The sequence below is a fragment of the Ochotona princeps genome, chromosome 11 (assembly GCF_030435755.1).
Source record: "Ochotona princeps isolate mOchPri1 chromosome 11, mOchPri1.hap1, whole genome shotgun sequence".
NCBI lineage: Eukaryota > Metazoa > Chordata > Mammalia > Lagomorpha > Ochotonidae > Ochotona > Ochotona princeps.
This window is the reverse complement of record NC_080842.1, coordinates 40094212-40118689: the sequence shown is the minus strand read 5'-3', so window position 1 is coordinate 40118689 and position 24478 is coordinate 40094212. Positions and strand designations below refer to the sequence as shown.

At 43.9% G+C, this 24478-nt stretch overlaps 1 long non-coding RNA gene across 1 annotated transcript in view; it reads left to right on the top strand.

The window, feature by feature from the left end:
• LOC131481391 (uncharacterized) overlaps positions 1–24478 on the top strand; it is an 86451-nt gene that overhangs the window by 3054 nt on the left and 58919 nt on the right. The gene's annotated exons all lie outside the window — the stretch shown is intronic.

Genomic DNA, 24478 nt, shown 5'->3' with positions numbered 1-24478 from the left:
GGTTCTGATTTGAGGCTTGCTGCCTCTTGCTGTCAGGCTTAGTGCTGACAAGTTCAGGGTTCACACCTGTTCAGCGGTGTATCCTGCCTTTCTGCTGAGTTGTGTGGGCTTGATGTCCTGCCTGCCAGCACTGGGCTGAGGTGCAGCCTGTGTTCCCATTGTGTCAGAGGACAAAGGGAGGGCCTGAAAGAGTAGGTCCTTACAACCCTAACTTGTGTTTGGCACGACCCATCATTCATGTGGAAAGCAAACCAGGATAGGCTGGGTTTGCTGGAAGAAATGATGTGGATGAGACAAGCTCTCACTCTTAGGAGGTTTCATCCTGGGTTAAGCTGACATATATTTGAGAGAGAAAAGATCATTTCTTTTTTAGAATCATTTATTTTTTGCTTAGAGATTTTACATGATCATTCAGATACTGAAAGTACATAATAAGGAAGATACTGCCTGATATTCTGCCCACTCTCGTTTATCCATCAATTATGTAAATATATTAAATGTAAATGGAGTTAGGCCTTGGTATCTGTGGATTCAGCAACGAGTGAAAATTATTATTTTTTTTAAAATACCTATATTGAACACTTGTAGACCTTTTTCTCCTTATTCTCTGAATGAGATAATATGACAACAACTTACATTGTATTAGGAATTATGTGAAGAGATGATTCAAAGTGTATGGGGGTGGGTTATATGGGCTTTATGATGGTATTACATCATTTTATTGAAGGGACTGGAACATCTGCAGGTTTGGACCTGAAACCAATACCCTGTAGGTGGCAAGGGACAACTGTGTATTGTAAATGTAAAGTGAAGGGATGATGTGATGAGTTCTGAAAACAGTTTCTGCTGTCTGGGGCAAGTGTTGGTGGGGAATGTCCAGGGCATCACAGGAGTTCAGAACTGGGATTGGGATTTAAGGAAGGCTTTCTTGTAGAAGGTCTTGAGAATAATCCAGACCCTTTGACAAGGAAACTGCATAGATTTCAGTATTTTTCTGCATCAAACTAAATTTATCTTCTAGTTCCATTTTTTCATAAATTTTCCCAAGTCGTCTTGTCCTGTCCCTGTTCCCTGCCACCTCAGTTCTGTCACCTCTGACTTCATTCCTCTGGTCTCCTCCCTGTGATCCTATTCTCCCTTCTTAGAAAATTGAACTTGCCTTCTCCCACTCAAATCAAACAACAATTTTATTGCTTCAAACTTCCAGATATGAAACAAGAGTAACACAATTGAAACCCACATATCCATTATGTAGCCTCATCAGATCTCAGTATTGAGCCATATTTGCTTTAACGGTCTTGAAAAGAAATGACACACCACACACTGAAACCTCCTGTGTATCCTTCTCGAATTGTTTTATTCTCCCTCTCTCTCTCCCCAGAGGTGCTTTTGCTTACAAATCCAACTTTTATAACTTCCATCCACATTTTTAGATTTCTGTCACATATGCTGCATATCCATACAAATTATAAAGGCTTGTTTTGCCCATTTCTAAAGTGTACATGAATAGCATTTTGTGTAAATGTTCTGCTGTGTCTTGGTACTTAGGCTTAACTCTGTTTCTGGGATTTATTAATTTTTAAATGCCAGATGGTGTTTGGGTATCTGATGGAATGCGGTTTATGCACACATCATGTTATTTCCACTTGGGGGGACTTGTTTCTATTACATGTGATCACCATTCTGACATGTATGTCTTCAGGGCAACTATGAATGTTAAGCTGGCAGATCAGAGTACACACGTTCCGTGTCACACTGGGTATGGCCAGATTACTCTCCAAAGTCATAAGTTTGTACTCCTCTGTGCACTGTGGGATTTTCTGCTTTTCTTCATCTTTGCCAACCTTGGTTTATCAAGTTTTCAATGTTCTGCCAATCAGATGCATGTGACTGCATCCAAAGGTTGGTTTCCGGAGCCATTGAACATTTCTTCTTCTTTTATTTTTTTCTTATAGATTTATTTATTTTTGATGACTTTTACATAGTTAATTAGGGTGGTTAAGATCAAGGGCTACAGGAAGGTGGGTGAAGTCACCATTTCCACATTATACTTTTTTCCTCCTTGTATCTGGGGGAAAAGGGGAGATAATGGGAGAAGCCACACCCAGCCTTCCAGATGCCTCTGAACCCTGGGATGGAGGGCAGTCTCCTGACACCACCTCAGGGTCCTTGATGTGGGGCATGCCATTGAGCAATTCTTTGTGTGTCTCTTGGCTACTTGGATTTTTTCTCTTGGCAATTGCTCATTTTTTTTTGAAAGGCAAAGTTAGAGACAGGAGGAGAAGGAAGGAGGAAGGGAGGGAGGGAGAGAGCACGCATGAGCGAGAGGGGGGCAAGCACTTCTATCTGCTAGCTCACTTCCCAAATGGTTGCAACCAAAAGGCTGGGCCAGGCTGAGGCCAGGAGTTTAATGTGGATACAAGGTCCTGAGACACCAGACTTGGGCCATCATCTGCTGCTTTCCCAGGTGTGTTAGCAGGGAGCTGGATAGAAATAAGAGTAGCCAAGACTTCAACTGGCAGCTATAGGGGTTGCTGGCATTGCAGGTGGTGGTTTCACTTGTTGTGCTATAGTGCTGGTCCTACAACTGCTCTTTGTATCTGTTTTTCCTCTGGGATGTCACTAGCGTCTTCCCCATGAGAAATAAGAAAGCAATTCTCAGTCATTAGGAGCTGGAGGTTGAGCGTGAACATGTCAGATAGAGCTGCACTGGGGCCATGATGGAGCAAGCAAGACCACTCCACGATCATTTTGAACAGAGGCAACACATGAGCATTGTTCAAGCTTGAAGCACCAACCATGCCGGTGTGGTAGGCAGAATACTAAGCTGCCCTCCAAGATTTCCCACTCCTGGTTACATACATCTCCCCCAAGTCATTCAATAAATATGCTGTTCATTTTCTCTCTCCTCTTTTCTCTTCTCTCCTCTCCCCTCCTCTCTTCTTCTCTCTCTCTCTCTCATACACACACACACACACACATTAATGAGTATATGCTATGAGTTTGGTATAAAAGTGACTTAGTTTTTTTTTTGTTTTTTTTTTTTTTTTTTACAAAGTCAGATATACTGAGAGGAGGAGAGATAGAGAGGAAGTGGAGCTGCCGGGATTAGAACCAGCGGCCATATGGGATCAAGGTGAGGACCTTAGCCACCAGGCCACGTTGCCGAGCCCGACTTAGTTTTTTTTGGTAAGATTTGTTTATTTACTAGAAAGAGAAAGAGATCTTTCATCCACTGGTTCACTCCAAATGGCAGCAATGGCCAAACTGGGCAAGTAAGAAGTTAGGAGTCAGGAGCTTCCTCTGGCTTTTTCAAGTGCGTGCAGGGGCCCAGGACTTAGGCCATCTACTACTGCTTTCCCAGGTTCATTAGCAAGGTGCTGAATTAGAAGTGGAGCAGCCGGGACTTTAATTGGTGCCAATATTGGATGCTGGCATCGTAAGTGGCAGCTTTACTTGCTAAACACAATGCCAACCCTTTTAGAGTCTGTATCACCAATTTGACTCACATGCTCGTAGATTAAAAAAAATCTCACCAGCCTTTGAATTTTTGGGAAATCATTTTAGCATTGCCATCTGAACCTCATCAACCCCTGGCTATTAGCTGCTCGCTTCCCTAGAGGTCCTCCTGGGAATTCCCAGAGGGTGTTTTTGTTGTTGTTTTAGGTCTGTCACACATAAAGATATGTCCCTTCCGTGATGGGTTGTGTTCACAGTGCTGTGGCTGTGGGTTGTGCTCTGGCCCCAGGCTCTGTGCTGGTTGATCCTGCCACCCTTTTCACAGTAAGACATTGCCTCTCTGGCGTCAGCTTTGCACGAGTCTTGTATAGCGTGAAGTAAGACCATTGAGAAGGCTTCACAGAAATGTTTCTGGCACCCCAAGGGATGACAGCTAATGGGACTACCCCTTTACTTCAGCAATAGATTGTCTCCTAGGATACACATTTGTGGCCAAGATGCCTGGATTCAGATGGGTTTGAGCCACTCGTGTCCACTTCTCAGGCCTGTAGCTGTGCTAAGCTGATCTCATCCTGTCTAAACGTCTCTAAAGAAATGACAAAGATAGCACATTGATATTGATTGGAACTGGTTCACTTGACTGTGGAAGTAAAGTCTCAGTCTGTAGGTGGCACCTGAAGACCCAGGAGGATGGGTGGATTACTTCTAGTCTGAAGTCTTGGGAGAATGGAGGGTTGATGTAGATCCCAGTTGGAGGATGAGAGAGATTGATGTTCCAGCTCAAGCAGTCAGGCAGAAAGGGACAAGAGGGAAGAGAGAGAATGCAAATAAGTGAGCAAGAGAGAGAACACAAAATTCTTCTCAATTCAGGCCCTCAGTGGATTACTTAGTCTCCAACTACCTGGGAAAGGGCAACTGCTCAGTATGCCAATTCAGGTAGCAATCACATCCTGAAACCCGAGTCTGAGTGCGGCTTTGACAAGGTGCTCATGGCTAGTGATGGATAAGGAACACAGATGGACCTTCTCACAGTGCTGGGGTCTGGGAAAACCAAGGTGCTAGCAGGTTCAACAGCTAGTGAGGGCTGCCCTATGTTTGTGAGGTGGGGCTCTGTATCTGCATGCTGGATGCTGGAAGGCAAGGATAACATGCTTCAGGCTCTTCAGAGAGAGTTTCCACTCAGGATGGTCCTGTCCATGGGATTGAGTCACTCCCCCAAAGGGCCCAATGCTCTTGCCAGAATTGTGTGTGTTTTACAGGCAGAGTTACAGACGGCAGAGGAAGAAAGAGAGGCAGATACAACACACACACACACACACACACGCACACACACACACATTGAGTTTTCATCCACTAGTTCCTCCGCAAATGTCTGCAGCAACCCACACTGGGCCAGACCAAATCCAGGAGCTCCATCTGGGTGTCCCCCATGGGTGGCAGGAACCCAAGTACTTGGACTATTACTTGCTGCCTCACAGGATGCTCATAAGCAAGCAACTGGATTGGTAGCACAAATGGAACAGGTGCTCTGATACAGGATGCAAGTATCATAAAGTGGTGGCTTGACCCCTTGCACCACAATGCTAACCTCAGACCCATTTTAATACCATCTCCATGGGGATTAAGTTCAAATACGAGTCTTGGAGGGCATTGGGTAGGAAGAACAAACTGTTTCCTCTGGTCTGACACCACACCAATCAATAGAAGTCTATGGCCCCCAAAAGATTGGGAGATTCTCCCCACATCAAGAATACAGTGTTACAGTGGTAGACACCAGCCAAGTGTCCATTGATTCAATTTAATCCCACCACTGTGTTCCTGAAGAAGAGACTTAGAACCCCCAGTCTGGAGGTTCTGTCTGTAAGACTGCCCCTGCTTCGCCCATTGTCAATGATGGTCACAAGCTAGCGGTTGGTTTACCTCCGCTGCCTCTGACCTTCCACTTTCAGGTTGGGGTTCCCACACTCAGGGTTCCTCCATGTCAGTTAATTTGCATGAATGGATCACAGAACATGTTCCCAATGTCTCCATGTTTCCAGTGAACATGTTTATTGGTGTATGATCAGGGCTATACAAAGGAAATAGTTGCTTCTCTAAGCAATGCTGTTTAGGGTGGCTTCATTAGGTAACATGATTAATTGCATCCCTGGACATTGTTGATGTGTGGAACCTTCAACTCCCCTGGCCTCCCTGGAGGTGGCACGTAGGAGTTGAGAGTCCCAGACTTCTGATCCTGCCTAGTCTTTGTGGTGACAAGCCCTCTTCCTGCAGTTTCTTTACAGAATGCCAACTGCTAGTTAACTCACTTGCTCTGGAAGTTGCATGCCAGGAAATGGGAATAAGAACTGGGTATTTATACCACAACATCAGAGACACATTTTGGAAAATAGATTTATTTTATTTATTTGAAAGACAGAGTTAGGAGAAGGGGAGAAGGAAAATGGAGAGGGATCTTCCATCTGCTGGCTTATTAACCCAAATAGTTGCAACAGCCAGGGCTGTACCCACATGGGTACAGGGGCCCAAGAAGCACTTGGACCATCTTCTGCTTTCCCAGGCCACGGGGAACTGGGTCAGAAGCAGAACAGCTGAGACTGGAACCAGTGCCCACAGGGGATGTAGGTGCTGCAGGCAGTGGGCAGCCTTTCCTGTTATGCCATCGGGTCAACCCTGACACTTCTGTTTATTGTAGCCTTAAGCATACCTAGAATAATCTTTAAGCAGATATCTGGGTATTCCGTGACCCAGTCAAGCTGATACGAAGTTTCCCATCAAATACTTCTCTAGGAATGATATCTGGGCCAAAGCCTGAAATCTTATTCAGGCATGCTGTATACATTAAACTGTATGTTGTCAATAATTCATTGTCCTGATACCTGTTCAGTGAGGCCCCTCGGTGTATCAGGCATGACACTGTGTGCTAGGGACACAGTGGGGAACAAGGGAGAGAACCTTCATGCAGTCAGGCGGGCTATCCAGCAACAGAGAGTGCCCTTGGGGGCGTGCAAGAACTAAGAAAAAATTACAGGATGTTATCAATGCCAGCAAGGAAATACACAGAGGGGCAAGGGGATATAGCAGATGAGTCAGAGCTGCTGGCAAGGTGAGACCTTCCTGGGGAGGAGCGGAGAGGGGGCAGGTGCAGCCCAGCACAGGTGCCAGCTTGGCAAGCAGGGAAGGAGCTGAGTCATGCAAGACCCTACATGCACCTGCTAGCGCTGCACAACCAAGTCCTTCAGATCACAGAGCTGGAACATTTAGACAGCTATCTTTCTCACTGTTCTAAACACCAGGGGTCCATGGTCAGAGTTTTGGCAGGGTTGGTTTCTCCCGGGGCCTCTCTGCTTAGCTTGTCCTCTTCTTGTGTCTTACTTGGTCTTCTCTGTCTACTTGTATTGTAGCCTCTCAGAACATCAGTGTTTCAATGACCTTGTTTTAACCTATTTGCTGCTTTAAAGCCCTACCTCGAAACATAGATTCTGAGGCGTGACAGGGGAGAGTTGTGGCTTGGGCTTTAACATCTACATTTTGGGAACCCCTAATAGCCCTGTAGGCTTTGGTCACAGAGGTATTTGGTGTTCACACTAATCATGATGGAGCTGATGCTCTTATTCAACTGGCTTATGTGACCTGATTGAGTCATATGGGGTAAAGGCTAGACCCAGGTAATAAGGCAACTCAACAACACTTAGGGGCTTCAAAATGAACAAGTTTATTCTCCTCTTTAAGGACTAAGTTTTAGTCCTGGCTGGGTGGGTGGCATCTGTATCATGACCTTGGCCAGAAACCCAGACTGATGGATACCCTTCTCTACAAGTGACGCTAGAGTTGACAGTTACACGTCACTGTAACATTTTTTTATTTGTTCATTTTATTTGAGAGAAAATGGTTCACTCCCCCACCTGCCTGCAGTAGCTGGAGCTGGACCAGCAGTCCTGGACCTCAATCCAGGCCACATGGGTACCTGAGCCATCCATCCACTGCTGCCTCTAAACGGGGGTCCAGTAGCAGGAACTGGGAATGGGAAGTGGAGCCAGGACTTGAACTCATGCACTCTGATGTGAGATTTGGGCATGCCAAGCAGTGTCTTGGCTGTTCTGCCAAATGCCTGTCTCAGCATGTTTCACTTTCTACTACAACTCATGGCACAAGGCTGAATTCTCAGGGACATTTTTGGATGTAAGAGAAACTGGACTTTTTTTTTTCTCTCTCATGTATCTGGGAAAGATTGGAGACAAACTGATGTGTGTGTGTGTGGGGGGGGGGATTCTGGGCAGAATCTGCCGCTTCTGACTCCGTAGCACATCTGGAGGAAAGCACACCTCTGTTACATTTTTCTCTGTGGATTTATTACACTTTTCATTTGTTGCCTGAAGCCATCGGTGGAAGGAAAATGTATCTTGCAGTAAAGCCTTGGATTGAGGTTTGGGACTGATGAAGCCTGGCTCCACTACTGAGAGCTCTAAGTTCATTGAGCAGAACTAACAATGAGGTAGTCAATTGTCATTCGAGTCAGACCACATGCCTGACACACTATATCATTAAAACCATGGCATTCTGGGAAAGCATAACTGTCCTCATTTATTATGGCAGCATCATTAGACACTTCAAAAACGCTAGATTACAAAGTTGCTGGGGCAGAACCTGGAAAAGATAAAGTTATAATTGAAAGCTACTTACATGATCTATTTTCAATGAGCTCGGCTTTTTACTTCTAGGCACGTTAAGTAACCTCAAATAATGGTTTTTGGCTGAAGCTAAATTTAGAACCTTGGAGATGGATGGCTCTGTCATGCTCTTATTCAAGCAATGTTAATGGTTTCCTGTTGTTTGGTAAGTGCTACCTCTGAGTGCCTACTGTGTGTGCTGTTGAAGGACACTTGCTGCTATTTTCTTGAATCCTTGCAATACCTGTGCATGGAGTTGTCAGGTTTATCGAATAAAATATAGAGTGGTCAGTTACACTTGAATTTCATAAGATAATGCATAGGCTATATATACTTTGAACAAAAATTTATAATTCAAACATGACTGGGCATCCTGCATTTTATCTAGCACTCCAAGCCGGAAAGCAGGTGCTACTCTTCCCATTTTCCAAATGAGAAAATGGAGATTTAGGAGTCTTTTTAAAGATTTATTTTTATTTGAAAGGCAAGGTTAGACAGGGTGAGTTAGAAGGAGAGACAGAGAAACAGATCTTTTGTTTGTTGGTTTACTTTGCAAATGGCTGCAAGGGCCAGGGTTATGCTGGTCTGAAGCCAGGAGCCAGAAACTTCTTCCAAATCTTCCATGGGGGTACAGGGAGCGAAAAGATTGTGCCACCCTCCGCTGCTTTCCCAGGCCATAAGCAGGGTTGGAAGCGGAACAGTCAAGACATGAACTGGCACCCCTGTGGGATTCAGGGAGTCTTAGCTGGGAGCAAGCAGGCGGGAAGCACAAGAACAGGGTTTAAATGCAGTGTTTCTGATTTGAAAGGTTGTGGTTATGCTGTCACACTGGGATGCCACTCAGGAGCATGCATATCCCCTGCCATACTCTTTAGTCTAAGCCTTGCAGCTCTCCTTCCCTGGGTCCTAACTCATCTCCCTCGGGAACCCTCCACAGAGCTCTGCTCTGCCACGATCCTGTCCTGGAGGTGAGGCCATTCTTATTCTCAAGAAGCTCTGATGCAACAGATGCCAGACAGGTGTCCAGTTGATGATAGTGTTAAGTTGAAGATAGTGTTTTCTGCAGCTGTGAGAGAATGCCAAGGACTGAGTGACTTAGGAAGAGGAGAAACTTCCTGCTCACAGTTTTGAAGGCTGGGAATCCCCAAAGCAAAGGGCCACACTGGGTGGGGGGAGATGCTTCCTGCATTGTAACATAGTGAGGGGGCACACATGTGAAAGGGAAGGGAAGGAGCTTAAGTTTCCAGGTCACCCCAGGGTACCCATCTTCCATTCATGATAGTGGAGCCATTGGGACCTGAACACTTTCCACTGCACCTACCTTTTCCTGCAGTTATAATTTGATCTGCATTTTGATCTCAGTGTGAGTTAGGGAGGGGATGGACATCCAACCCAGAGCAAGTATCAAGTGTTAAAGTGGAACCGATAGAGAAAATAGCATATTATGATAGGGAGGGCTAGCAGAGGTGTCATGAGCAGAAGATGAAGGAGGAAGGCATCCAAAAGGAAGAGAGTAGCCCATGTAGAGGACATGAAGCAGTGTGCTGTGTTGGTGGAGTGCTGAGCAGTCTTAGTCTGCTGGGGTTGATGCCCAAGATTTTGTGGCTGTTAAACATCTCCTGAGGGAACCTTTTTTTTTTAATTGATTTTATTTATTTGAAAGGCAGATCTACAGAGAGAAGGAGAGAAGGGGTAAAGAAATCCTCCATTCACTGGTTCACTCCCCAAATGACCACAGTCTGAATTGAGCAAATCAGGAGCTTCTTCCAGGTCTCTTATGTAGTTGCAGAGGACCAAGGCCTCTGCTGCTTTCCCAGACCATAAGTAGGGAACAGGATTAGAAATGGGAAAAAAATTAGAAGTGGTGCAGCCAGGGCTTGAACTGGCGTCCATATGGGATGCCAGCTCTGCAGGTGGAGGATTAGCCGGTTGAATCACAAAGCCAATCTCCAGAACTTACTACTTTTTAATTCGCATTCACTTAAAAGGGAAGGAAAAGATGGGATGGACACTCCCATTGACTTGTTCACTCCCCCTGGCTTGTTCACTCCCCCAGACGTGAGTAGGTGGAGCCAGCAGCAAGGAGCTCAGTCTAGTTCTTTCATGTGGGTAGCACAGAGCCAATTATTGGTCACCTGTTTCCTCCCAAGGTGCACATAGGCAAGCAGCTGAAATGGGAGCAGGAACTGTATCTGTGACCCAGACCTACACACCTTCACACGGGGTGCCAGAGCAGCAGGAGTTTCTCTGCTTCACTGCTAGGCCAGTTGCCCACTTATTCCTGGGAAACTGATTTTCAATTCAGGGTTAGTAAAGGGCTTAGGAGTCTGTATCAACCTGGACAGACGTGACTCTGATGTAAGCACTCTGCTGCGCACATGGAGACACAGTTCCAGCGAGCATCTGCAGAGAAGCAGAGAAGGGAGATTGGGTCAGGTGCAGGGTCTTGTGCCCAACTGAAGAGTTAAGATCTCATTTTAATTTAAAGATAACTCTAGACTCTGCTAGGGAAGCTAAAGTATACCAAGATTAAGATAGAATTATTTCTAGAAGCTTAGCTTGGAGATTTCAAATAATTAAATTAAGGCCCTTTTGACATTTCAACTAGATAACAGGAGATACTCGTCCACATGTTTGGAACTGGGACTAGATCTTGAGCAGATGGAGGCCAGGGAGCTGCCAGCAGTGCAGTGCATGATGGCTGGCTGACTTGTCAGTGCCTGTCTGCTCTGTGTCAGGGAGCTGGATGCAAGCCTGTCTTTTTCTTTTTAGCAGGATATTGTGCAGAATCCAGTGCTGCCTGATGGTTTCATGCTGAATAAACATGTGTCTGCCTTAATCCAGAGCATGTTACGCCCTCAATGAGCATATGACTTCTGCTTTCTGATTTGCTTGTTCAAAAGTTATTTTTATTATAAAAGGAGCACTGATAAATTTATGAAAATTAGGAAAACACTTAACAGTAGAAGAGAAACACTTATTTTTACTTTCCTAACAAAGTCCATTTTTATATATAAAATTATTATTTACTTTATTATCTTCCATTTGTATCAACTCAATATGCAAATGCTCTCAGCTAATCTAGGGGAATGTGACTCCCACCCTCAATGAATAGAGCTGAATTAATGACCCACTTTAAATTACATTCAATTTGACAGATACCTATTGAATGCCAGCTGTGTGCATGGTACTGGTTAGAACTCAAGGTGATTACAAAGATTAATAAGACCATGAGTCGAGTAGGTAGTAAACTAGTGAGAGAGCCAGACGTGTACACAACAAGATAGGATCTCGGAAAGATCAACAGAGAGAAGCTAATTCAGCTGTTGTGTTTTTGTGGCAAAGTAAGAGTGAGAAGCATGGCAGGGGATTTAAAAATATAGCAATTGAGCTGGAATCAAATGGATGCCTTGGAATCAGACTGTAAAATCTACAGAAGGGAAATCAAATATGTAAAGACACACAGAACTTGTCTTGGCAAGGCTGGCCAGTGTGGCTTGAATGGGTAAATGGAGTGGAGAATGGACTTAGGGTTATTTTTTTCAAAGATTTATTTATTTCTATTGGAAAGACAGATTTACAGAGGGAAGGAGATGCAGAAAGAAAGATCTGTCCACTGGGTCACTCCCCAAGTGGCTGCAATAGCTGGAGCTGAGCAATGGGGGTGCTGGATCCCAAGGCTTTGGTTCATCCTCCTCTGCTTTCTCAGGCTACAAGTTGGATGGGAAGTGGGGCAGCAAGGACATAAACTGGCACCCATATGGGATCTCAGTACATGCAAGGCAAAGATTTAGTCATTGAGACATCACACTGGGCCCTGGACTTCGAGTTCTAAGTCACTGCCTTCCACAACGCAAGGAGAAGAGAGAACACTTCCCAGGGAACTATGGAAAGCAATGAGGGTCTCTGCGACAGATATGACCACCAGTCCTTGGGGAGGACATGCAGAGTGAGTAATGTGGCAGAGTGGATGTGTGAATGCATGTACATGTGTGTGTACAAGTGTATGGGTGCACTGCATACTGTTCATATACATATATCTATGAATACATGCATGTGCACATAAAGTACCTGCATATGTGCATGTGTGTATACACACATGTATACATGTACATTGTATCTGTTCACATGTATATATATTGTGTGTGTGTGAAGACAAAGGTATGAAGAGATTGACTTGTGGCGTTTGTCTTAGTGAAGAACATATGATGGCGGGTATAACACACCTTGTAAAATATGCAAGCGCCCGGGAGAAGGGATTCACATGCAGGGTCAGATGGCCCTGTTTTAGTCTGACTTCTGAGATCATTTGTAATTTGGGTCCTGAGACTTTTAAGTTAATTGTCCAAGAAGCAGGCATCATCAGGGAGTTTGCATGTATGTGTGTGTATCCTCATGCTGCTCTCCTTCAACTCTGTTCAGATTTGTTTACTTTGAGCACAACCAATTGTGAGCAATGAGAGTGCCGCCTGCTGTTGCTCCAGGAGACATTGCCTTTCTTAGGCTAACCTGACTTTGAACGAGAGGCAGACTCTGTCTTGGCTCTCCACCAGATGGCCTTGAGCAGACAGTCCGGAAATAGGGGCTGTCTCTGCAGCTGTCTGCCTCCCAAGACATGCAGAGGTGGGTATGGCCCATGACCAAGTGTCACTCAACCAGGACTTTATCAGGGAACCAGACAGGCCAGGCCTCTGCTCCAAGCAAACTGACATTTTGGAGGGGAGAGAGGGCACACTTGGATAGACCCAGCAGGTGTTCTTTAGCGAATGAAGAGACAGGTTAGGGCTGAGGCAGGACCGACACTGGCAAACATTTCCTACATAGGCTGGTCAGGTGACTCCTCCCTATGGAGCACTAATCGAAGCTGGGAAGTTAAGGGTTCCAGCTGGGGGATGCCCAGGTGGAGGGAACAGCTTTCTGGGGGCCCAGAGGTGAGGAGGAGCCTGGAGCCTTGTGGGAGCTGAGAGGTCACTGCCTGTCAGATAAGGAGCCAGGGGAATGAGGTTGAAGTTCTTGCTATTTTGGATTGAGTTTTTCATCTGTTAGCTCAATCTAACATCTAATGGGCTGTGACTTCCATAGTGTCAGAATAAAAACTGCTGTTCAGTTATCCCCAATGTTCTCTGCTGCTTCTCCTACCAGCACATCTCTTTGCCCTATCTCTTTTTTTATTGCATTTTATTTTATGATATTGTTTCATAGGCTCTGAGTTCCCCCAACCCCTTCCCGTGCCCTCCCCTCATGGTGGATTACTCCACCTTGTTGCAGTATTACAGTTCAAATCCAGTTATGCTTCTTTCATTGCAAGCATGTACCATGCATAGAGTCCAGCATCTTATTGTCCAGGTCAGTTCAACAGTTTCTTGGGGAGACCATCTCTGGTCTAAAAGCAGAGCTGGCAGAATATTGTTCCAACCAATTAAAAGCCATAACATAACATCAACAACAGTTTACAACATTATGGAATTAATTGACATGGTATTGAGTGACTGATAAGTCAGAAAATGCAGGTTCTTAGCTGCATCCTGTGACTACTTCATTGACATTTCAATTTTAGTTTATATACAACCGGCTTCTATCCACCTTAAAATGGCTATAGGATACTATTCAACTGTCTCGTGTCTATTTTCATTTTTGTATTTAGCAGTTTATTATATTGAAGCATAATTTTTACTGAACTTGTCTTTGCCCTATCTCTTTCTCTCACTCTCATTGCACTTGCTTGTGCTCCTTCTGCCTGGTCCAGTGAGGCTCAAGAAACTTGAGAGCAGGGCTGTAAGTCTTTTTTTTTTTTTTTTAAAGGAAGGATAGGGAAGATAATGCCAGAAAATCAACCCTGTTTTGCCCATGGCAGGTGGGCCCTTTACTCCAGGGAACGTTATGTGGCATTCAGCTTGCCAGCTGCCCTAAGCATGTAACCCAAGGGGAAAGCAGTCTGTGGTCCAGCTCTTTAGGATGCTCTAAGGCACATGGGAGTTGTGTGCTTGGGTCCTAGCTGTGTTTGCTTGGAGGACATGGTCTGGATTGGGGATTTAGGATTTGGGGCAAACAGGTGAAATAGATCGTCATATGGACCCGTGTCATGATGGGAGATTTTAAATGCAAGATGGATGTAAATTTCCACACTCTGTGCTGTGATGTCTGCCTGTTTTAGTAGAAAAGTACTTCAACTGAGATGGCTAGGCAAAGACTGGCCTGTTGGGCTTTGGCTTTGCGTGTGTGGACTCAGGTGTTCATGCCTCAGTCTGAACGTCCTCCTGCTTCTGAGGTGCTACATCTTTTTCCAACCTGCTGATCATCCTTTTTATCCTTCCTTTAGCCTAGAAGGCAATCCATGCCAACCCCACCCCGACTTCTCTACCCAGCATCTATTCATCTGTCAGTTCTCAGCTGAATACCTGCCCAGTCCACCTCTGCCTCTTAGGAGCTCCTGTGACATCCTGTACTTCTCTGGAAGATAGAACAGATTTGTGTTGGTTAAATTTTTGTCTTTTCTCCTGGCAAAAACACCAGCAGAAAGGCATGTGTTTTTCATTCATGACCATTCTCTCCATCTATGCTCTGATAAAATAAAGCTCTCAGCTTATTTCTTTAAATACGTGTTTATTTTTATTTGAAAGGTAGATTTTACAGAGAAAGGAGAGAGAGAAAGAGAAAGATCAATCCATTGGCTCACTTGCTAAATGGCTGCAATGGCTGGAACTGAGCTGATCTTCAACTAGGAACTGATCTGAAACTGGTTTTGGCCTAGCCTAGCTACCACCAACACAGCCATTTAGGGAGTGAACCAGCAGGTGAAGGATCTGTCTCTCCTCCCTCCACCCTCTTACACAAATGTAAGAAGGCAAGCAAAGTGACTACTCATTCAGTGTTTACAATTGTGATGACTTTGCTGATTATGATAATATAGAAGTATATGCTCAGTAGCTTATGTGGAAGCCCTATATATCAGAGTATATAGCATAAATAAGACATTTATGCAAATTATAAAATCTTTCTGCAATGCTCTCTATGGCCAGTGGGTGGGTGTGCCGCGCCCCCCACCACGGACTGTGCCGCGGGTCTTGCAGGTGGTTGAAGCCTTGGGGTAAATCCAGAAAGCAGTATGTCTGTCTCATGGGAAGAAATTGATCTCTTTCTTGCTTTCAGAAGGGCATCCCCAGCTAACATCCCTGCACACTTGTAAGTGGAAAAGTGTTTTCAAACAAAGCCAGCTCAACTTTCAAGAAAAAGCTCCTGGGCCCCTGTTGACTCATTTATTTTGAAAAGAGCTGTCCATGCAGACAGCACTTCAACTTGACCTCCTGAGGCACTTCCTGCAGAGGGTGGAGGTGGTGGTAGAGGGCTAGGTTAGAGGTCAACTGTTCAGTGACAGAGGGAGTCATGGGCTTTGTAGTCGTGAGGGTTGAGGGCAAGGAGAGTTGGCAGCCATCTGGGGAGTGTGCAGGGAGAAACCCCAAACAGGCAAGCTTGGGCCAAGTAGGAGCAAAGGCCAGAATCACAGCTGGAGGGTGAAAGTGAGCGTAGCAGGAGTGGAGAAGAGCCCCAGGAGGTGGAGGCCACTGGCTACTGGGCAGATGGGATGAGATGGGTGAGGCTGACCTTGGAGACTGGAAGGGCACACAGAAGTCCTTACAGAGGAGTGCTTTCAAAAATAGGGCAGAGGAGAAGGTTCGTACAAAGCAATGGGCGAGTGAGTGCCGGGATGGGTCTCAGCTTACTTAACCTATGCGAGGGGCAGCTGGAACTTGGTTTCGGTGCATGTCTAGAGACTTGCAACTCCCCCCTTGGTTTTGGCGTATCCCTTGAGATCCTTCTCCTGTCTCAATGGCGTTTTGAGACCCCTGCAGACCCATGAAGTTGGCAAGAAGCCTAAAGCCCTCTGGGTATTTCCCTCCTCCTCAACCTCTTCTGGTAATTTGGGTACTTTCCAGTAACTTGGTTGCCGCCTCCCCCTGCCTACCCCAACTCATACCCATCTTGTGGTAAACTTGTTATAGTCTTGTAATAAACAACTCCAGGATGCGGGTGAGTTACATAAGTTGTGGTGGGTACATAGTGACACCTGGCAAAGTATATGATAGCTGTACTGATTGGCTAGACTTACAATATGTGATGGATGCTTATATCTAATAGAAATATTGTTACCACCCTGAGGCTTATTTCCCTTGGCCCCGCCTTATATGCTTGTGCTTGGTTGCTAATAAATGGACAAATTCACCATAACTGTCTCTGGTACTCCTCTATTGGAAATGTTGTTGCCACACCACATTACCTGGGGTGGGGGTGGCTGACGGCCGTGACTGGCTGCAGAAAGCAGAGATAGGATGAGTGTTGTATCTGGGAAGAATGAGCTTGCTTGGATGTGTGCGTATGGCACCTGATGGAGGGCAGGGATACCCACTACAAGTGTCACTTGTGATGTTGCTGCTCAGCTTTACTGGTGACCTGTGCAAGACTAGGACCTGGGCCTAGAACCTGTCCTTCCCCATTTGGTCCGGGTTCACCTGTGATGTGACCAAGACCGTGCTGTTTTGGGTAAGAAAACTGGTAGAGGGTGAGCTTCCTGCCAGTCACGGTACATGCTGAGCACGTGCTGGGAAACAAAGGGTGTGTGTCTTTTTCCTCTTCATCTTAGGATTTTCATCCCTTTGTGTAGGACTTTCAGAACATCAGAGACAAGACTCTGGTAGGGTAATGCATTCATTCTCATGAGGCTTTCTCACTTCAGGGAATCAAAAATTCCTTCCGAGGAAAAATCAACTGAGGGGCTCAGTTCTGGAAACTGGGTGAGGCATCATGGAGGACAGCATGAGGAAGTTCTGTTTCCTTGTGTCCAATGTTTTTACAGAACATTGGGCTAATGACAATGTCATTCATTCTGCAGATAGAGAAATTGAGACTTAATACATTTGGTTCAGAACAAAATTCAGTCTTAGAATTCAGATCCTTCACGTCCCATTCTTTCTTTGCAAGAAAAGAAAAATATCTGGAAAGACTTTTACTTACACAGAAAGCCATTCTGTTTAAATTTCTTCACTCCAATATTTTTGGAGGAGTGCGAGTGCTGTGTGACATGAGCATTTTAGGGAGAATTAGTGTAGAATGTTAGGCTCAGGGATCCAGTGAAGGGCCAGCTGGAGCTTGGGGCCAGGAACCTGGCAGGGAGAGGTTGGGCTCCTAAAGCTGTTGCTTAGAGAAGGGAATGGGACCTCATCTCTACCCATGTTCTGCTTATGTCAAAGTTGGTTCATTTGCTGCTTGAGATGTAGCCAGGGATCCTTTTCACCCTCACATCTCTGGTGAAGAAGTGGTCATAACAGAGGCTGTGCTTCTGCCCTTGTTGTGAGTAGGCGGCTTTGCCTTTATGTCTTTAAGCTCTGGGAACCTTACTGATTCAAGAATCTAATGAACACAACTGCTTGTTTGCCTGGCTCTGGGTTCACCATGAGTCCATCAGCTGTTGGGTTAACATTTGGATGGATCCAGCCACTTGGTAGGTACAATTGTGTGTCATCGTTTAGCATCATTCACTGTTTTTTTTCAAGGACATTTCCATGTGCTGAAGCCATTTATCTATTTGACATTATTTGTAGTGCTAGAAGAGTCCAGCATACTAATTTCTCTCATTTCGAAAGGGGATGGCGCACATGCTGGGGAGGAGGTGGTGTCTGAGTTGTTATTCCCAACTTGTCATTCTCTACATGGAAGAAACGATAAACTCTTTGCACAAATTACCTTTTATCCTTTGACTTTTCCTGGAACTGTTCTTCAAACTGGAAACAATAAGGCAAAGAATAGCAAATACTTTGCAGTTTTTACTGGTTCAGTAGCATTTTGCAAAAATACTCACGCCATTCTTTTCGCATCCTTCAGTAACAGATACACTCATACTACATCGGGTAACCTCAAAGCATAGGCACAAGTTCCATCTTCCTGATTCATAGGGAAGTCAGAAAGTCTCTTCTATTTATTTGGCTTTGCATTTTGTCCAAATCATTTGTGTTTCTTCCTCTAAGAAAACAAGATCATATTTACCTTTCCTATTTAGCTGGAGATGAGCAAAATTAAAAATTAAATGAAAATATGGAGCTAGGTGAGAGTAACGAGGACTCTACAAGTGCAGATGGTATCTGCTTGGGGCACAGTCTTTAACATAAGGGGAGCGCAGCATTGTGGCCTAGTGGCCAAAACTGCCACTTGTGATGCCAGCATCCCATATGGGTGCTGGTTTGTTCCCAGCTACTTCACTTCCAATCCAGCTTCTTGCTAATGGGCCTGAAAAAAACAGCAGAAGATGGTCCAAGTGTTGAGGACCCTGTCGCTCTGGTTGGAGACCTGGTTTTAGCTCCTGGCCCAACCCTGGCCGTTTTGGCTATCTATGGAGTGAGCTTGTGGGTAGAAGCTCTTCCTCTCTCTTTCCCTTCCTCTCTATACCTCTGACCTTCAAATAAATACATCTTAAAAAAAGAAAGATAAGGAAATGAAGAGAATATATATAGTAGCTGATAGTATCAGTTCCTGTATTGCATTTAATATATCTATGAGATCCTTAATTTACCCTGTGAGGCAGGGCAAAACTTTAAGAAGAACCTGAATTCCAGAGACAGAAGTTTATTTCCCTTCAACACAGTGAGGAAGTGACAGGCACCAAATAGTAAGCAAGTAGGTTTGATTTCACATTCAGGCTGCATCCTATATTAGGATCCATTGTGGGCATCCCTAGCTAACAAGGAAACTTAAACATTTTCTGATGGGGAAATTCAAGGTAAATGTATTTTTAGGGCTGCCCTAATGTACCACAGTGTGTGGCAGACACCAGCACCCGATGTTTATTCTCTCACAGTGCTGGGGACTATAAGATCAGGATACAGTTGGGCTTTGTTTCTTCTGAGTGCTCCCCTTAGCTCTAGGATAGCCATTTTCTTGTGTCTTCACATGGTCTTTGCTCAGTATGTGCTCATGTCCTGCTCTCCTTCTGTAACAGCAATATGACTTCATTTTTACCTTCATGGCCTCTATGAAGACCTATGCGACTACAGTTGCAAGATAGAATTTCAATCTATGAGTTGGGGAGGAGATAAAAATTCAGTCCATATCAATAGATAAATTTAATCAATCCCTTGCTTCAGTCAAACTTAATCCACAGAATTGCCTGCACTGAATATCTATGACAGGGACTCCTTTGCAATTGCAACCTACATTAGACTGATAATGGATTTGCAGAGGGGAAGTACCTCGCCATTTTGAGCCTCATTTAACAACACCATGAGGCAGATAAGAGATGTTATTCATCTTCCAGCGAAACTGAGGCTTAGAGATTTTATATGAGTCATTGATGGGTAAGTTAAGTCGACTGTAGTTGTTTTTACTCTTGCAATAAAAAGTAAACCTGGCATTTATACTTGACGATAAGACATATTGATCCATTCAGTGCAATGCATGCCTCCAGTGCCTTAGACAAAGCAATGAAGACAGAGACATAATTACAGTTTTACATTTGAGAATAACATTCTCCGTCATCCTCCAAATACAGTTACTTGCAGTTTGTTTAGCCTTTTAGGTCTTGGATGGTACTGTTACCTGGTTGTGGTTGTTGTGCATATTGTACTCTGTTTCCAACATGTTTTTTGTTTTACTTCTTATTTTGAGATCCCTGTAGCCTCACCCATATTTGTAAATAATGCAGAGAGATCCCACATCCCCCTCACCCATTTTATTGGAAAAGCAAAGTGACAGAGAGGAAGGGAGGGAGATTTGCTGACTGCTGGCGCACTCCCCAAATGGCTGTAAATACCAGGTCTATTTTCTGCTGCCTTCTCAGACACATTAATGGGGAGCTGGATGGGAAACAAAGCAGCAGGTATGGAAAGCTGCTCTGCTCTGCCATGCTGCGGTTTAAGAACTGGCCTAAGCCTCAAAGCATGACACTGGTCTCTAACAAAGTGTACCTCTACATTTGTTTGCTTCTTTTTAAAAATTTGAGGGATTTTAACACAATCATGCCATCTGCAAATAGGGACAGTTTTATTTCTGGTTCTTTGAGCTGTGTGACTTTTAACTTCTCTTTCTTGCTTGGTGGTACTGGCTAGGACTTTTCAACTACAGTAAATTACAGTGCCAAGAACAAATACTGTCTTCAAGTCCTTATCATGATTCTTCATGGGAAACTTTTTTTTTTTTTTTTTTTGGTAAATGTTCTTTGTTCAATTAAGGAAATTCTCCCTTCATTCCTAATTTTCTGAGTTTTAAAAACATGAATGAATGTTCAATCAGCCTTGTATCACTGAAATAAACCCTACATGATTGAAATGTAAAATACATTTGCTAATAGAGGATTTTTACCTATATTTATGAAGGATATACATGCACAGGTTTTCTCTTCTGTGCTGGATTTGACTTTGAGTTCCTGGTAATGTTAGCTTACAATGAATTTGGGTGTTTGGCATTGTGGGTATGTTGCTTTTTGGGTTATATTCCTCCCGGAGTCCCTGGGTTTGAGTACTGGTTCTGCTTCTCAACTGGTCTGCTGCTAAGAGCACTCTGGGAAGCTTCAGGAATGGCTCAGGTACTTGGGAGGCTGAGATAGAATTCCAAGATGTGGGCTGTGGTCTGTCCCAGTCCTGCCTGTTGTGAGCATTTAAGGGAACAGACCATAGGATGGAGGATCTTTCTCTGCCTCTGATGTTTAAGCAAAAATAAATAAAATGCTAAAAAATAAGAGAGATTGCCTTTTATGCATGGAAAGAAATTGTTTGGAATTGGTATTTTCTATAAACATTTGTAATTTTTTTTATCTAAATCTGGAGATTTCTCTTAGAAAATGCTAAATTATGGGACCGGCACCATGGCATAATAAGCTAAGCTTCTACCTGAGGCACTGGCATCCCGAATAGGCATCAGTTTGAGTTCTGGCTATTCCACTTCTGGTCCAGTTTCCTGCTTAGAGCCTGGGAAGGTAGCAGAGGATGGCCCAAGTCCTCATGTCCCTGCACCCTTGTGGGAGACCTGTAGAGGCTCTTAGCATTGGATCAGCTCCGCTCTGGCTGTTGTGCTCATTTGGGCAATGAACCAGCAGATTAAACCTCTTTCTTCCTCCTCTCTCTAACCCCACCTTTCAAACAAAGGTAAAATAAATTTTTAAAAAAGTTGGATTTTTAAAAAATATATGAAACTATTAAAAAAAGTGTCAAGTTATAAATTCGATTTTCCTTAGTAGGAATTGAACTGTTCAGCTTATCTATCATACTGGGCAGTTGCAATTACTTCTGTTTCCTGATGAATTGTCTATTTTATGTAAGTAGTTGAACTTATGGTCATTCAATGCACAGTATTTCCTTAGCCTTTTCAGTCTTTGTAGGATGACCACTGATCTCTCCTGCCATCCCTCTGTTAGTGCTTTATGGGAATATTCTTTTTTATGCCAGTCTTGCGTGAAGTTTCTCAGTTGTAACAATGTTTCACAAATATATACTTTTTTTTACTAAGGGGGAGGGAGAAGGAAAGAGGATGTTAGGGGAGGGGAGGAGAGGAGGAAATATTAGATTTCTAGGAGGATTGTGTCTACGAACCATATTGAATCTGATTAAAAACTAATTAAAAATTAGTTTGTATTGTTTCATCGGTGCCCCTATTTCTGTTTTTGTTTTCATCAGCTTCTGCTTTTTTAAACTTCTTTCCTTGCTATTCATTTTCTAGCTTATTTAAAGATATTTTATTTAGCTTCCTTCATTTGCTTAAAAGGGAGAGAGAGAAAGACAGAGGAAGGGAGAGAGACAGCCAGCCAGCGAGGGATGGGGGGCTCTCTCTTACTGGTCTGGGTTGAAGAGGATGCAGCCAGTTGCTGAGACATTAATCTGCATCTGTCACATGGGTGTCAAGGACCAAGCTGGTGGAGCCGTCACCTGTTGCCTCCCAGGGTGTGCATTCGTAGGAAGGTAGAATCAGAAGTGGAGTTGGGACTCAAACTCTGATATGGGGCAAGGGTGACCCAAGCAGCATCCTAACTACTATGCCAGATGATATGTGAGCCTCAGTCATTGACTTGAGAGTTCTTTTCTCCTTTCCTAAGGTAAACATTGCTTAAGCTGTGTTAATTTTTGCTATGGTGTGTCTTCATTAAATTCACCACATGTATTTTCATTAAATTCAATGTGTTGCTTAATTTCCAAGTGTAATAGAATTTTTGGTTATCTCTGTTATTGCTTTTCTGTTTTATTCAGAGAATGCATGCTATATAATTTTTACTAACTTGCTTAAAGTTGTTTTTATACCCAAAGATATGATATATATTCTATGGGTACTGAAAGAGAATAGGTCTTACATTGTTGGATGGGAAGCAGTATTTAACATTGATTAGATCCTGTGTTAAGTTCTTCTTTTGCCTTTCTGATTGTTGGTACAGTTGCTTTACCAGTGGCTGACAGAGGATGTCTTCGACTAGAATTGGGAATTTATCTTTTTTTGGTGTTGTCATTGCTGGCTTCATATATTATGCATCTTTGTTGTCTGATTCATTCCCATTTTAAGATGTTATATATTCTTGGTAGATAACCTTTTATCATCAGGCAACATTTTTCTCTGCATCTTGTACTTACTTTAAAGCTTTTCTTATCTGTTTTAATGTAAAAACTGTTTTGACTGATGTTTGCATTGAATACAGCTTTCATTTTTCAAAACATTTATGAAGGAAAGCGATCAATTACCTATGTGCTGGTTTACTCCTCACCTGGCTGCCATAGCTGGGGCTGGACCAGCACAAAGAAGGGAGCTGAGGACTCAGCCTGGGTCTCCTCCGTGGGTGGTGGGGACCAAGCACTGGAGCTACCACTTGTTGCCTTGCAGGGTTCACATTAGCAGAAGCTCCTGGGACCTGACCCTGGCACTGACTGTGATGCAGGTGCCTGAAGTGACGTTTTCACCCCTTTTCCAAATGCCCGCTCCATTTTCAATCTTACTGTATCCCATCTGCTTATGTTGTTCACATTTGTAGTGAATATTCTGCAGACATAATATAGTTACGTACTATTTTCTGATTCACCCTGCAGATCCCTGACTTTTCACTGGTTTATCTTATTATTTACACCTAATGTAATCATTGAACAATTATGATTATTTCCTATTTTTTCTTTTTCCTTCATGTGGTTCACTTGAATGTTTTTAAGAATTCTGTTTTAGTTTATTTATATTGGGTAAATTCTTTGTAAAGTTTCTTTAGTTGTTTCTTTAGATATTCTAGGATACTTACATGTATACAACATATCAAAATCTTTGGGCAACTAAATTTTATATTTCAGGTGAAATATACAAACCTTACCTCTGCATCCTTCTTTTTGACACTATCATTACCTATAATATTTCCTCTATGTACATATAGAACATCAGATAGCACCGTTATTTTCATCTCATTCATCCCACATAATTCACAAAATTTAGAAGGAAAGTCTGTTATTCTTAACTCTCTTTTGCTTATCTTGTCTTTTCTCATTTTATTATGTTCCAAAGTTTCTTTTTTTTCATGTGTTCCTTTCCGCTTAGAAAACTTCCTTTTTCCACAGGAAGAAGGGGATGCCAAGTCACTATCCCTAGACAGAGGGAGAGGTACTGTTCCCACATTCCCACGGAACCTCTTTGCTACGTCAGGGAGGGGCTCCCAGCTACTGCTGGGTGTCATGCACCTGTGGCTCCCCATGAGATTTCTGTGCTACCAGTGTGGCTTGAGGAGTATGTCTTGTTCCTGCTCACCACGTAAATCACCACTGACACTTGTTTCTTGGGAGGGGAAGATGGCCTTGTTACTGCTTGGTGGTGACTCTCCACTGGATACCCGTTGTCACTGTGGCCAGGGTGCTGAGGAAGTGTGACTTAGCATTGAAGTCCAGGCCCCCAGGATGGTCTCCATTGAAATCACTGATGGTGGTGTTGATGGTAGTGAATGGTGGACATGGGTCTCCCCTGCATGAATTTAACAGCATGGCTTATCCTCAGCTTCCTATGACACCCTCTGGCATGGGGATGGCAGTGGGGAAATGCAGTTCCTCATTCAGTCCTTGCCAGTATGGGTGGGTCTGTGGTTTTGTTTTTTCTATGACATTTGGTTGGTGTAGAGTGGTTGTTTTCTATTCTGCTAAGCTGCTGCTCTCCTATTTCTTTGGCTTGAGGGAGAGAGAGCAGGCTTTTGTGGGAGCTTTTTCTGCCTTGAATTCATCTGGATTTCTTAACTGGCAGCTTCTTCAGTTCCAAGTCTGATATACAGGAAGTGAAAAGAAAACACCAGGAGCTTACCACCAGGCTGTCTGGTAGAACAAGTGTCTGCATAGCCAGTTTTCCTTTCTCTACCTTTTGGAAGATGA